Source organism: Anoplolepis gracilipes, chromosome 1 (assembly GCF_047496725.1).
Source record: "Anoplolepis gracilipes chromosome 1, ASM4749672v1, whole genome shotgun sequence".
Classification (NCBI taxonomy): Eukaryota; Metazoa; Arthropoda; class Insecta; order Hymenoptera; family Formicidae; genus Anoplolepis; species Anoplolepis gracilipes.
This window is the reverse complement of record NC_132970.1, coordinates 22,076,482-22,092,748: the sequence shown is the minus strand read 5'-3', so window position 1 is coordinate 22,092,748 and position 16,267 is coordinate 22,076,482. Positions and strand designations below refer to the sequence as shown.

The window sequence follows — 16,267 nt, the reverse complement described above, 5'->3', positions numbered from 1 at the left end:
TCAGACTCCTCGTCAAAAGGGCTGTTGGATGTCGTTGGCGAGCATCTACCGGCGCGTAAATAACGCATGAAGCCAAATTGAAAAATTATCACACCAAAGAGCTAGCTCGCTGTTTAGAAAGAGGGTGATTCTGAACCAAAGATCAGTTACACATGGGTATTGGTTTAATTTTCCGCGAGTGCGGAAGGGATCTATAATCTTTGGACAAATATCCTCGAACGTTTGGATGATTATGTTTGTTCATTCATGAGAACTGTCAATTTATTTTTATGCAATTTTTGCGTATTGTAAGATGAAATTGTTTTTGAAATATTTTAAGAACATATAATTTTAATATAATTACTAATTGATAAGGAGAATCGATTATAAAAGGAGTATAATATAATATATTTATATAAATATAGATTTTCTTTTATTGTATACATGTATTATCATTAGAGACACGTGAAAAAATGAAAGCAATTATATTTATTATAGATATAAAAAAAACGAATCTCTACTATAATATATATAGTGTCTGATGAGTTACAATTTTGATGAAACGCGCGATTTATTTTTAAAGTGTTTTTTTCACCAATATTTATTTAATAACTACAATTTTCAGCGGAAATACATTTTGGAAAAGCTAACTATATATAATCGATTTATTTACAAGACTGTCTTGCTAATATAACTTTCATGAATTTGAAGATTGATTATTTTCTCTTGTATTATTTTAGATTTTATTTCAAATCCCATTTTTTTTCTACTTAGATTACTTTTTATGGATTATATTTTTATCATTTTATATATAGGTTGATTAATTTATATTATACAATATATTATTATCACTTTTTAAATACACACATTTAACGAATTTTATTTTTCGAAAAGTAAATGAACTTATGCAAAGTTAAGTTTGAAATTCAAACAAAATTGATATAATTATAATCCGAAACTTGTTAATATCATATATTTGGAAAATGTTTTTTGGATATGAATATAATTTACAAATTAGTGTTTCCTTAAGTTGTCACATTTTCTTCGTTAGAAATTTATTAGGAATTTTTTTGTTAGGAATTTTATTGCTCTAAAAGTAAATCGAATTATGCAAATTAAGTTTGAAATTCAAACAAAATTGATATAATTATAATCCGAAACTTGTTAACGTCATATATTTGGAAAATGTTTTTTTTTTTTTATATGAATGTAATTTACAAATTAGTGTTTCTTTAAGTTGTCACATTTTCTTCGATAGAAATTCTGATTTGATCTTCGATATTCCGTCAACATCTGTTTGTAGATTCACGATGGAGCGTATCTACGCTTATATATGCACTGTATGTCGGTGCCGCCTGCAAGGATTGAGCACTGATATACCTTAGTGCTTACATTATTAATTCCACGTGTCGATGTGTTGAATTGAACCCGCTTGGTAAACTAGTTGTAGCATAACGATTTTACCCAGTTTCTCGCTGATCTGTGTCTTTGGTCTTCGCGCATACATTTAAGATCGTTTTTAAAACAGGTCAAGATATACGGGCTAGAATTAGAATTCCTTTTCGTGACTGCGAAATTTATCACGCTATCGGCGTTTTAGTTTTTAACTAAATACTTTTTCATCTCTCGCAAACTTTCAAACCGAATTAAGTCTTCGCGAAGCGTGTAAACACTATCAAGTTGCGAGCTAAATATAAGATTCCGGAAACAAGCCATTTGTAGCTTCAAAATTACTCATCGCGAAAAATCGTGTTCGTATTCTTTAACATACAATTATATATACGCTATAACTTGTGATGAATGCTGTGAATTGATTAGCACTGTCTGAATCAAACATTATTAACACACACACGTATACATTTTATTACATAAATTTATTACTATTATTAGAAAAATATAACAATATTAAACCACATATTAAAATAATATATTTATTATCGATTACAAAAATTATAAATTCCAAAAAATAAATAAAAGTTGTAAACAACTTTATTAATAAATGTTTTTTGACAAATTACTCGCGCATAATATTAATGGATTGAAACGCTTCTTCCGACAAGCGATGCAATGATAAATGCATAAAGTAGGTGACGACTTTAAACAATCTGAAAGACGTGCTTGAACGATCGACGGCCACTCGCGGCTGTCGTGTACAATATTCACGCGATTTGGTGCGAATAAATAAAGCACGTTACTGCTATAGGTATATAAGTGTGCGCGATGCGTCGGAGAAAAGCTACTTTACGATAGTGGCAGGCTTGATCGTCGGCTTGCCCGCTTTCTTGCCGGCGAATAATTAGAGCCGATAAGTCACAGCGCAACACCCTGCGGGGATGAGGTGCACCGATGGGTGGGAGGGGGGGAGGGGCGAAGGGGACTCGGGGGAGCCGTGAGCGAAGTTGAAAGTTAGAATCGCGCAGGGGTGGCGGTACAGGAGGGGGAAGGGGAGTTCGGGAAATCGCGTGCCGATGCCCCATTACACGGACAGACTTAGCTTCACCCGTAGTCGCGGTTCCTACTTTCGAGTTGCCGGCTTGCGAGGGGTGGAAACCACCCGCCGTCCCTCCTCGTTCCGCACCGCACCACCGCCGCCGCCATCGGCGGTAGATACCCTCTGCTTCTCCGATACCCGCCACCAACACTGTGTTGCTATTTAGGGTAATTTCGACTTTCCGATACGCGTTACGTAAGCGTGATTTCAAGACCGCTCGCGATCGATCGCGCGCCGCCCAGGAAAGGCTTTCGATAACGGGCTTCGATTTCGCATGCAACTTGCAATGTTGCAATTATATTATTCCAAGTCAAATTTTCCGACGACCCGTGCCGCTACTTCGACATACATTTCGTGAACGTCGGGCATTAGAATATCTAATTATTCATTACGCTTAGCAGAAAATAAATCATGACATTTCGCGAGGGTATTTTATCAAGACGTTATCTGAATAGCTAATAATAAGAAAATACGCAATGTAAACGTAAACGCGGGAATTGAATTCGATTATACTGTTGTACGGTTGAAGCATATTTAAAATGTTCATCAATTTTTAATCAATCCGTCTTACATCGATATACATGATATTTTATGATTTACATTAAACATGCGTGCTCGATATACAGCCACTTATCGAGTACGTTGACTTCTTTGACATGGAAAATTTCTTGATGTATTCGAATTACGTGAATTACTTGAGGATAAATGGATAATTTTTCGATATTATTCTATGGTCAACTTTTTTAATGTACCATCATAGGTTTGTACGAGTGGTGGTGAACGTTGCTACATTACATTACATTACAGCTATATTACAGTTGCTCTTTATATCGATGCACGACGATATACTGAAATACTTATTATGAATTTAGAAGTGTCATTCTGGGTTATTTCGTAATCAATAATTTAGATGCATTGTAACGTTGTGTTGAAAGTACGATAAAGTCTTGCTAAACGCGCGCTACGTATCTACGGAAGGACATATTGTGGCAATTTAACGAAGTTGTTCGAACAACTTTGTAGTTGATGCGTCGTAACTACTTTCGGCCTATACAGCTTGCATTCGTTAAAGATGTGTATGGGCTTGAGCTATCAATTTTTTAGCGTTCTTTTCCCTATTCCGGGAACGAGAAAAACTATCAATATGCACTATTTTCAACAATTTACATGTCTAATACTTTTCTAGGAAATATCGTGATTATTACAATCAAGCAAAATAATTAATTTTATTAATCTGTTGATCGATGAAAGGGAAGAATAAAAATAATTTTTTATAAAAACAGTCCTTGTTACAATCAAACTTATTTTTTATTATAAAACCCAAAATATTCTCGAATTTCAACCCTAAAACATTAATAATATTTTTTATTTTTTCATATTATTTATTTTAATAAATGTGATAGTTTGATATTATTTATTTTAATAAATGTGATGATCCTCACGTTTCATAATTAGATTTCTCGAATTTCCAAAAAATTGTAATTTTGACAAAGGCTATTTTTGTAAAGAATGTTTTATTTAACAATATGTTTATGTTAGCTGTGTCTGATTATTAATTATACCACACTGTTTGAAGTTTCGGAGATTTGTACCAATGACAGGAGCAAATTTGACGCAAATATATCTTCTATCACGTAAACACACTTTTATCCCATAATGCGATTTAAAATACATATTTTTTTCAAGATAGCAAAAATAATAATAATTGTAGAGCAATCTTTATTCTTTGTTTATATTAATTCTTACTCTTTTATAAACACTTGGAAGCAATATCGAAAAATGTTGAACATTTTTTTTTACGGTAGCTGAAAGTGTCAAAACTCGGCGAAAGCTTGATTTTACGTGTTATCGCGCGGAACTGAAGATTTTTCCGCGGGGGGTCTATCTCGCCGGATGGACAATAGACGCAGAAAGGAGTTTTTCACGCCGCTATTTTTAACGCCCGAAGCTTTCTGGCGGCGAAAAAGCGCGGAGAGGAAAGCCCGACGCGTTTGACCACGTGCCGGACACGGATGAGTTATTTTGATATCGGGACTTCATACCCCATTAGGTCGGCTTGACGATTATTTCGGAAGCGGGGCAGGACAATACCTTGACAATACTCTGACCAGTGGTTTCGTTTGATCGGTTTCTACCACTACCCCTCATCGCGTCACTCTTTTTATCCTGTCCCGTTCCCTCCCCCCCCCCTCCATCCCACCCTTCCTCCTCGCGCTTGTTCGCGCTCGAACATCAGCGAATGCTTTCAAAGGCTGATTTCTACCGTTGCCGCTGTTCACTTTGATGTTACAAACGTACGCGCCAATCATATTAGTCAAATAGGTTTGATATTTTATGTACGCTTGAAGCATAGGTTTTTTTTTTTCTTAATAAATTTTATGAAATATACATATAAATGAGTATAGTACGTACGAGTGCAATACTGTTTATGAGTGATTAATATGTTTTTTTTTAATACTTTATAAGTATAACGCTTACGTAAATGCATAAATATACAAACGTAATTGCTTGTCTCTGTGTATCACACACGAATCTGCAATCGTGAAATAGAGATGCAACACAATATGTGTGATACTAAATTATATAACCTAAAATAAAATGTAATAAAATTTATGATTATGAATAAGTAAAATAGTTAATATTTAAAGTGTAAAAAATTACAGATATTAAAATTGTATGCACATATTATATTTATTAAATTTATTTTTATTATTAAACGAAAATTATATGTATGATTGTAGATAAACAACATTTTATTTAAGTAAATTCCATAATAAATGGCATGCATTAATAAAAATTTGATGAAAACGAGCACAATCGTCATTAAATATTTCTTAATAAATCCGAATAAATATCTTTATTTGCAGAAGTCAGTTTACGTGAATTCATTGATGGCAATGTCGCTTCTGTTCTCTATGTTATGTGATTGCGTCACGTATAAAAGAGAGTTACGCGTAGGTTATATTTTACCGGAAAAATTGGGAAATTTTTCCCTCAATTTTATCGTTACAGAGATTATGCTTTTTTCGGGGCTTATTCCCAGTGCCAATATTTACTCGTTTATAATATACATCGAAGCGAAAATGCTTTGGCCGGATGTGAATCTATTCGAAAATTTAGTCGCAGTAAATAAATATTTGTTTATCCCAACTCAAATATATTTCGAAAAATGAGATATGCAGCAGTAGCGAGCATTTTTTATTTGTTTGAAATATTTATCGCCGAACGAATATATAATTTCTACAATGATATTCGATAATCAAAATCGGATTTATATTAATTAAAAGAATTAATTTTTATTTACCGAGATTGGATCTTTTCAAGCTGAAAAAGTCCGTAATAACTGTGATTAAATAACAATAGATAATAAAATAGGATATTCAGGTATAATAGAATAATCATAAAAGATATAGATCTTTAATAATATGTTTATGATCGAATTAAACGTACAGTACTCGCTCATATACATATATGTTTGAGGAACATATATATATATATACATCATTAGAAAGAGAGAAATCTTTTAATTATTCTGAATTAGACTTGCAGTTGTTTTCTTCTACGTGTAAAAAATGACAGTCTACCTGCACGTTTTCTCTCGTTGACTTTATGAAAAAATAAGAAGCAGCGGGCAAACTTTAGCGCCAACAAACAGGCGCGTAACGTAGCACCTTTTCCAACGCGCGCGAAACATTAAACAATAAACACCATACGTTGTATACATAAAGGTTCAACGATTTAAACGCGAGCTCGCAATAGCCGGAAGCGTTTTGTGCTGTTTTTCGACGGCGGGCGTATCGCAATAATCTTCTTTTCCGGAACAACATAATAAGCGGTAACATAAACGCACGTTCTCGTCTCGCTATGAGGCCAGATAGCGGAGGAATGGCGAGGAAGATAGTGGTGAAAGAATCCGCGAATTTTTTTCGAAGGTAAAGAGGGACAGAGAGAGAGAGAGAGAGAGAGAGAGAGAGAGAGAGAGAGAGAGAGAGAGAGAGAGAGAGAGAGAGAGAGAGAGAGAGAGAGGAAGCGTTCAGGCGAATTAAACTAACAAGATCCCCGAGGGCAGTTTACGCCTGATGTCCCAGTAAACCCGAAAATTTCAAGGGATGATCGTTCGACAGCTTGCGTCATAACTGAATATCTATAAATTCCAGCTACGCTTGTTTCTCTAATAACATCATTCTTCTTTGCTTTATCGTTTTACATTAATTGTTACAGAAAAAGAATTAAAGATGTCAAGTAAGTCGAAGAGAAGTACAAACACACATTTTTCTTATCAGTCCGGATCGTATTATTTGGCGAAGCAATCGCGAAAACGAGAAAAGTTGTTGTATACATAATCTTAAGTGGAATTTTATGTAATCGGTCAATTTTTTCGTAACGTTTTATCTATGTAAATATTTGTGTTTTCATATAGTTGTATTATATATGATTGTATTAAAATTATATTTAAAAATTATTATTATAATTATGTTATATTTAAAATTAACGTAGTAGTTATATTTAAAAATAATAGCTGTATTTGTTACAAAATTGGTACATTTTTCTTATTTTATAAAACAATGAGCTATGAGATTTTCATGGCAATGCAGTTTCTCGATTATTACGATGTATTTTGTATTATCAAGTCCTCGTTTGTATTTTGCCACAATAAGACTCCACGGGAGTCTTGACGGTGATCAACCTGCTCGGGAGTCCTTCTCAGCAGTTCTTATAGGGTTCGCTTAGGGTATTGTTCCGGCCGCAAGGTGTCGGTGAGAAATGGCAGACATAGATCCTCCGCATCTCAAGTAGGTGCGTTTCGTGGCAACGACCGAATGACCATTTGTTAAGCTCCGCCGCTCCGCTGTCATCTGTCCGCCATCGGTCGGGAAAACAGCTTGCTACAGCAGCTCTCGCTTTTTGCCGCGTTCTGACAGACGTGAAAACTGTCCTCGCGTGAAAAACTTGTCGACGCGTATATGACGCGAGAATATTTTAAGACCGTAAATAAGGCACTTTTCGCGCTTTATACGGATTGGCGTTTATTATATGGACGATACAACTCTAATAAGCTTTTCTCGTGATTTTAATATCTCGTTTTGCTCTCTTGATAAGTTTTTTTTTTTTTATTTGAACATATTAGGTCTCATGTATATTTTTTTTATCATACCATATAACAATGGTTTCGCGAATGGGCCTTTTTTTCAGGTGAATTTGCACTTCGCGTTAAATGAACTGAGTAACGCGTTACTTACATATACAAATTTACAACGGGCAACGTGCGCATCGCGAATTCCAATTTCAGATCGGACTTCCGTAATTTCCGGAAATTTTCAAAAATCGCCGCGAACTTCAATAAAGCCGTCGTAATTAATTTGTGATTATATCGTGAATTCCTGCAAATTCATGTTACGTTGCATAGCGCGATAGGAATGCAACCGACCTCAACAAGCCCGATACGAAGTGCCTGATTTAGAGAGACGTATAAACGATATTTCGATACTATTTCCCCCGCGATACTTTCCAAATCGAATTGAAAGGTGCAAAATTGACAAGCGGCATGGCGCGGCGTATGCGCCGCGGGCTGCGATTTTTCGCCGTATCATTTTTCCCGATAGTTTCGTTCGCGAGAATGCGGAAAAATGTAACGCCCGCCCGCCCTCAAATATGAAATACCGCCTCGTGCCGACAATCGACTTATTAATTATCGATCGTTCTCGTTGTCCTCGATATCGTAGATGCGCAGAAAACAGATTTTGATCCTGCCGGGATTTTCATAGCCCGATGTATAAAATTTATGCGTAAGCCATATTTATATCTATGCATATTTATTCGATGAATTTCATAACTGTATTACAGACCTATATATATGTAAAGAGGTTTGTTAATTTGATATATAGTACTTACTATAAAATATCAAACGTCAAACCCCATTTTACGCGAGCGAGTAAAGAAGGAATATTAAAAATTTGTCTAATTATCCGTTTTATGATTAATTCCGAATGAAATATTGACGGAAACATTTACCGCTTAACCGACCGTAATTAATGACTTAAATAACGCTTTTAACGCTACTATGATATCTTTTGATTGTGAGAGAATTTAATACGAATCGCTTGTTTAATTAGCGAGAGATAACGCTGATGTATGTATTGCAGCGACATGCTTGTCCCGGCGTATATTGATATGCAAGATATATCTCGGGTTTATGGGGTTATTAAGGACTTCATCCGTGTCTCATAGCAGGATTACTACGTTATTATCCTTCGGTAAGTGGCAGGCAGGTTGGTCGGTCGGCTGGTCGGTCCCTTGTAAGGAAGACCAAACATCGTCTCCTCCTTGCGCGGTCCCTCGAGCTACCAGTGAAACTAGTAAGACATTCGTCTCCTCCAATCCAAGCCAACGGAACGGGACCCAGTTGTGAATTTGACCCTCCTAATTAATTTATAACCGTCGTTCTTGTTGCAAAGCCAGTTGAGTAAGCAACGGGTAACTGACCTTAAGCGAAAATGCTTCTTCTCCGACTTCGGTCAATTACGTTTATAAGCTTCGCTTGATATGCTCGAAATAATTTCAAAGATTATATCTAATTTTACCCACATTTATACAAGTATAACATAATTATAATATTGTAATATTGTAATATATAATTAATATATAATAAAAAGAGTAATATATAGTTATATAATGAATATATTATTTTTTGTAAAAGCAATAAAAGCAAAATTATTTAATAAATGTTAAATCTATGCTTATTATAAGCAGTATAATATTTAATATTATAAACATTTAAACTTATGGTATATTATTATATTAGCTAGAAATTATTCTCAAGTTATTTACAAAGTGTACGTGAGTGTTTAAGCTCTTAGAAATAAAATTACGCGATATGAATATAATCTTAATTAAAGATGCGCGATGTTATATTTTGTGAGGAATTGTTTCCCACATCTTTCTCGCGCAACATAATAGGGTTAATAGAAAATCTGCGCGATGATAGCCGCGTTACGGTCCCGCGGCGTCTTTCATGTACCCATACCGATCGCTCCCGCGGGATTCCTCTAATACCTCCGCTTCCGCCTGGTGCACACGTATCCCATACTTATTACGGGCCTAACACAAATTCAACGTGGAAGCGCGAGTTGTTAGAAGGCGCTCGAGCCGGAGGCGGGGACGCGCGGCGAGACGCAGGAATCCATAGATCGCGAGGCTAACAATCAGCCGTAAATTATGGTCTCAATATCCATTGTGTACCCTCCTTGCTCTTGAGCGAGCCTAACCCCAAAGTCTGAGGCCAAGACTACTCACCCCATCGAGGTTCAGAGGCGCGCGGTTGGTTCTCTCACGATTCGACTTTGTGTGTATATATGTGTGTGTGTGTGTGTGTGTGTGTGTGTGTGTGTGTGTGTGTGTGTGTGAGTGAACTAAGAGATATGTATATTAATGGGGCAATCTTACATAGTTTTGTTTACCTTGCCATTCTCTTAGTACGTATACAATTACTATCCCTACGGTCCCTACGGTGCGCTGGCACGAGGGCCGCCTCCCCCTTTACAACCCCCTCGGACTGTTGGTTCCCGACCTAACTAGTTTCCGCCGACGTCACTATCGCGCCTGCTGCCATCCTGTTCCTTCCTTGGAAGCAGACGAGCTTTACATAGAAATCCACTACTATTCGCGAAGACCAGACAAACAGTTGAGCTTTCGGGGCTTTGGTCTGAAAATTATTAATGTTTATTCGTTTCAAGTCATCTTCAATATTTGTAAACACATAGAAATTTGTGATGATATTATGTAAATATTTTCTTGTGTACAATAATAATATCAATGTGTAGCGATACATGTAACGTATGTTTATAAATTTATGTATTTTTTATTCTTGATGAAATGTAATCTGATATTTTCATGAATAGTAAATAATGAAAAAAATGGAATTTTACAAGAGCAATAAATTAAAATAATACAAGACGTACATAAGCTTTGCATTATTACGAAAAAAAAAAAGAAAAAAATAAGATACCTATCACCGCGTTGTATTTATTCTGGCGGAAGGAGAAAATGCTCTTCTTTCGAAGCATTAATTTAAAAGCGACGCAATTTGACACCCCGCGCGGGCAGTATTCGTAGATTTAGCGACGCGCGTCAACGCGTCACGATATGTTTCGAGTTGCTGACGGCGACGATCGAGGTCGAAGGATGCTATTTTTAAAAACTACATCGGTCGCTGCGGCGATATTCCGCATGCGAGAGCGCGTATCCGATAAAAACGAATTCCGTTCTTGAAGAGCTCAAACGCCGCTCTCCGATGAAAATCCATTCTACGGCGCGCCGGCTTTCAGCAAAGAAAATATTGTCCGCCGCACGGGGGCTGGGACGATCGCGGTAGAGAGAGCGGCACTTTTCACCTTCGCTCTCTTCCACCCTGGTTTTTAATTCCGTGCGTGGCACACGAGAGAGAGAGAGAGAGAGAGAGAGAGAGAGAGCGCGTGCACGCGTGCGCGCGCGCGTGAGCGAGCGTCCGGCTTTGTAGCGGAATGTACATTTCTCCCGCTGAACAACCTCATTTGTGTAATCCCCGAAGCTTCGACAACAAACTGTCTGCGGCATCGGAATGGCGCTGGGGGTGCACGGGGGTGTGAGCACGACATTAACGTACTTTGTAGTTCAGCTCTCTGCGGCAGTCGCGTCCTTCTCCGCTTCCTCCCCTCCCCGCGCCCCTTCTCGTTCCATCCCCGCTCACCCTTACCCCCCCGCGTCCCTTTACCACCAAGGCTCCGTCGTCCTGGATGAAATTGCGATTGTAATAGCAATTATCTTATTTCTACTATTGCTTCTTTGTACTTCGATTCGCGACATACGGACTTGGTGCTGATGCGAGCCGAGGGATGGGAAGGGCTAAAGGGGGTTGTGCGGACGAGATAGGGGACGGGGGGGGAAGGGGAAGAGTTGTTCGCGAATGGAATTAAATGTTCACGGGATAGCTGGAAGGACCGTGACGCAATTTAAGTCCGCGGCGCGGTATTTGTCGGAATGGAACGATGGTTCTTTCAGAGTCCAACATTACACGCAATAGTTATAACGCTTTTTTGGTATTGTTGCGCTTTTCGTTTATACTTTTTCCTGCGCACCGCTCGCGCTTTTAATACACCTTGCGTTTGAAAGGTCGGTCGGTGCTGTAGTAGGAGACTCACGGTTTTTATTGGCCGCTTAAGGGGGTTGTGTGATGGGTGGAAAAATATTGAGAGAAAGGAACTAATTATATGCTCTTTAATTATACGTGAGTTTTACTACAGTTTTTAATTTTATATACATTGTGTGTGACAAAAAGAGATTCTGTAAACTCTGCATGGAATGAAAATGTATAATTTTTGTACAATTTCTTTTTTTTTTTTTCATTTTTGTGCATAAATATTACTAATTTTACTAGTTTTTAATTTTATATACATTGCGTGTGACAAAAAGAGATTCTTTAAACTCTGCATGGGGTGAAAATATATAATTTTTTTTTAACTTTCTGTGCATAAATATTACATTAATATTATATTATATATTTGTATTGTAAATCTGTAACTTCCGTACAATTCGCGAGAACATTGTTTTATTTTTTTTCTTTTTATAAATTTGATTACTTTTTCAAACTGTTCAGCAGATGTTCCTAAAACTCTGTGCGATATGCGACAAAACTTTATACGTTCCGTCTTAGATAGAATATATCGTGGCTGTTTCAAAATGTAGTGACGAACCGAGATCTCCGAGGGCGAGTCGCCGGAATGAATCGCAATGAGCGAAAAGTCTGCATTGCGACGTCGAACGTCGGAGATTTAAGGGAGGGAGAAGGGAAGAGGGTGGTCGACAGCGTCGACAACGAGAGATTGACTGTGAAGGCCGACCGCGCACGCCGCGGGGGTGGCTCGCGTAGGGGTTGTCGGCGCAGCGGTTTGAGTCAGAGAAACGGTCTCAGCTCGCGCCGCTCAGCCTGAAATTCGCCCGAAGTAATCAATATTATAGCTCGCGAAGATATATGCGGGAGGATATGGGCAAACAGTGTACACACGTGCATTGTTACATGGCCAGGGGAGGTGGATGGTATAAGGAGGGAGGGCTGCCGAGGGAGCTGGAGCCGGGGTGGAGGAGGTGATGAAGGGTACTACGGGGATCGCAAAACGGAGCGAGGTTCGCGAGGTTGGCGGGAGGAGGGGAGGGAGGGAAAGGCTTGAACGGAGGAAGGAAAGGGGTGGACAGCCGGACAAACAAAACCCTTGCTGCTTCATTTCTGCCCGTCTGGCCAGACACCGACCCTTTATACGCGCGCGCTTCCGTCCTACGCTCGTCGCTACCCCCGATAGATCCACCGCTCCCTCACCGTCGACGTTCCGAGTCGAACGGGACTTTCTACGCGGTACTTTTCGAATTCGTTAATTAACGGCACCGCTCTCTGAGTCGAAGGATGCATCGTAATGGCATTGAAATGGGATTGATAGTCTCAGACATGAGAGTATTGTTCTTCTCTGGCACATGGAATGAATACTGCGGGCCGGTTTGTCGTTGCATGCATTGTAGGAGATATATGGAAGGTTGAGCGTTATACTTTTTCAATATATTTTTATTTTCCTTTTCTTTTGTACGTAGCCATAGCTATTCACATGTTAATAATCTTTCAAAAATTATGAATGTGATTCTATATAATTTTTCGGTGAATTTTTTATTATATCTAATTATTTTATCTTCCAGATATTTTTAAATAATGTAGTATAATTTTGCAGAGAACTAGTTATAGGTGATAGAAATACTTGTAAAAATTAAGAATATATATAAATAAATAAAAATTAATAGTAGTGATTTATAAGTGATATTTACTTAATTTTGATTTTTAACTTATATGACTTAATTATGATATTCAATTTGTGACTTGAAATTAATTGTTTGAAATTACTTTTTATTTTAGGTCAGTGGTGTATACTTCCCTGGCTTCTGAGACACAGTGACGTGGCTTGTTGATGTGAGTGAAAGTACTTATCGTAGCGTTGTGCAATCTAATTCTAAGAGCTTCCGCAATTTATAGAAAGCTTAAAGTTATTGCTCCTTCTCTTATTAAGTTTTAGAATTTAATAATTTGAAATAGCACACACAACACACGCATAATATCAATATATATACTATATCCATCTAATTTCAATTAATTAGATTAATATAATTTCAGATTAAAGAAAATTATGGTTACTTAAAGATAGGTTGTATAATAACTCAACTTTAAATATTGAAATAAAAGATTGAATTTCACATTTAGTTAATATTAAAAAAGTTTAATCTTATGTACATATATTGAACTATAAAAAAAGTTTTGCGGAAGAATTCAATTTTTCAAAAATTGAAAAAGTGAAACTCATAAAAAGTGAAACATAAAAAGATTTGAGCTAAAACGGATGGATAAAACGTGTTGATTTAGACTCTTAAAAGAGAATCGATATTTCTATTGTCGCGACGTCGCGATTCCTTCTCTCTCTGAATATTTAAACAACAAATATTAAAACTTTCGTCGCGCGCAACGCTCCGTGAGCCAAAGTTTTCCCGGCCTTCGTAAATTCACGCGATCAAAGATCACCCTTCGTATGCGACGACCCTAAAACGTTATAGCTGTTGGCGACGAGCGTTGTCAAAATTTCAGCGTCGTACAATCCCCGATGCACATAAGGAACCACGATTTGGGCGAATGGAGGGGTGGGAATCGGGGATAAGGAGAGGATGCCGCACGAATATTTGGGTGACATAATACTTCTTAAGTCGTAAACCTCCCTTGCTTCTTGACTGAGAGGCATTCCTGAAGTTTCGTATCGGTAGTCGTACAACAAACACGATTATCGATGTCTCGTCTGTCCCCTAAAGCAAAGGGAAGGAAAATGCGTCCTTAATCTCACGTGTCGCTTCTTTCAACCCTCTCTCTATCTGAGCTCAGTGTCGGTTCTGAAGGTCGTGCAATGCATGTTCACACGCAGGCGTATAATTTTAATAAGAGTGTAAAAATATTGCATAAAAGATACAAAATTTAAAAAAAGGGCCCCACATGGTTTTTATGAAAATTGAATTTCAGTGAAAGAATCCCGCACTAATCATATGGGAAATTGGATCTCGATAAAATCAGCTGGGTTTTTTTTAGAGGTTGTAACTTTAAGCTGCTGAATAAAAAAATAGGTTTAAAATTAAATAATGGATAGTTACTGAGGTGCAGCCAATCAAATATGAAAAACTCGGGCTCGGTGAGTTTTATTTAGATATATTTTGGATTGAAAACTTTATAGGAAAATTATTATTTTGATTCCAAAAGAAATTATAATATATGCTCCATGTGTAGATTCATATATGATTATATGTAATCCCATATACAGGCCCATTTTAAATTCAGATTCATATTTTTCGAAAACCAAAACTTCCATCGAAAGATATTTTGTGCAAAAGTTTTACGACTTCGAGGAGAACATTACATGGTGCCATTAATTTGACCTTAGGTGTAGATGCCAAAGTTATGTCAAGGCCAATCTAGTTTCTTTAAATAGAATTACTCTAATTTATTCACATAAATTAATTTCTTGTAATATAAAGATATGATGGCTAAAAATCCAATAATTACGAGAGATATGTTATATTTTGATAATTTGACATAATTTTACATAAATTAAGTGGAATATCTCGTAAAGTATTCAACTTTTTACGAAGAATACTGTAAGGAATCGGTTTATATAAAAATTAAGATAGGTCCACTTAAAAAACTAGGTACCATCACATAATTTTGACACCTCTATTCAAAATTAAACGAATGGCATCATCTTATTTTTCTTTTAAAGTCACAAAACATTTTTTCAATAGAAGCCTTAGTTTTCGAGAAATTCAAGCGATTAAAATGGGACACCTAGAGTACATATTTTTTTTACATAATACTTATCTGTATTAATAAAAATGATCAACTGTGTTATTATACTCAAATAATACATTGTAACTTCTCTTCTACTTTTCCTTAATAATATTAAAATAACGCCTTATTTTGACTTTTGAACGCTTATACCAGCTAAACAATTGATTATTCGGAATATCGCCTATTATGACTTGATCAAGCATCACATAAACTATCTATTTCCAAAGTTCCAAAGCAGCCAATTTCACAGAAATTCAATTTTCATAAGACTCGTGCAGAGTTTTTGGTATATATTATACATATCGGATTATCATTAAACCAACAATTGCTCAGTTACATTTTTTTGCCGTCCTATTTTTCTACACATCCACATCCAGGCCGTAATAATTGTTCTCACACGCAGACCAATAAAAAGCCAGACCCGGCTCTGTCTGATTTGTATTTTACAGTCGTTTTCCGAAGATTCTTTTTCCGCGGATTTCTAATGCGTTATCACATTGAATGGACAATGCAATCGTTGCGACAAATTGGATAATCTATTTAAGGATATTTTTATCAACAATAAATTATATAGTGAATGAGATTTTATTGTTTTTTAGATAAAGATAAATTTTAATCTACAGGTGTATGACAATTAGTGAAGGTATGTTTTATTCTCACCAAAATAATTATAATTAGCATAGAATTGGGCATGTAATATTTTTTGTTTTGAAAATTTTTTTTAATTTTTTTAGAGTTAAGAGAGTAGAGATTATTAGTGTATATGAGAGACTGACAAATGACATTTTATATTTTTCGCTACTCATTTTGACGTGTGTGGGTGTGCGATACGTTTCTGGATGTTTGCGGGAGCGCGGTGGACATGGGGATGTAGTTGGCTTGCGTCCGGAATGTGTCCGGGTCCA

At 36.7% G+C, this 16,267-nt stretch overlaps 1 protein-coding gene across 17 annotated transcripts in view; it reads left to right on the top strand.

Moving 5' to 3' along the window:
* Foxp (forkhead box transcription factor P) overlaps nucleotides 1-16,267 on the top strand; it is a 292,578-nt gene that overhangs the window by 83,769 nt on the left and 192,542 nt on the right. For 2 of the 17 annotated variants that reach the window (XM_072895453.1, XM_072895444.1), the window contains exon 2: nucleotides 13,401-13,454. The exons of the other annotated variants lie outside the window; for them this stretch is intronic. The gene's annotated coding sequence lies outside the window, so the exon portion shown is untranslated. The remainder of the gene's footprint in view (nucleotides 1-13,400; nucleotides 13,455-16,267) is intronic. 17 annotated transcript variants of the gene reach the window in all.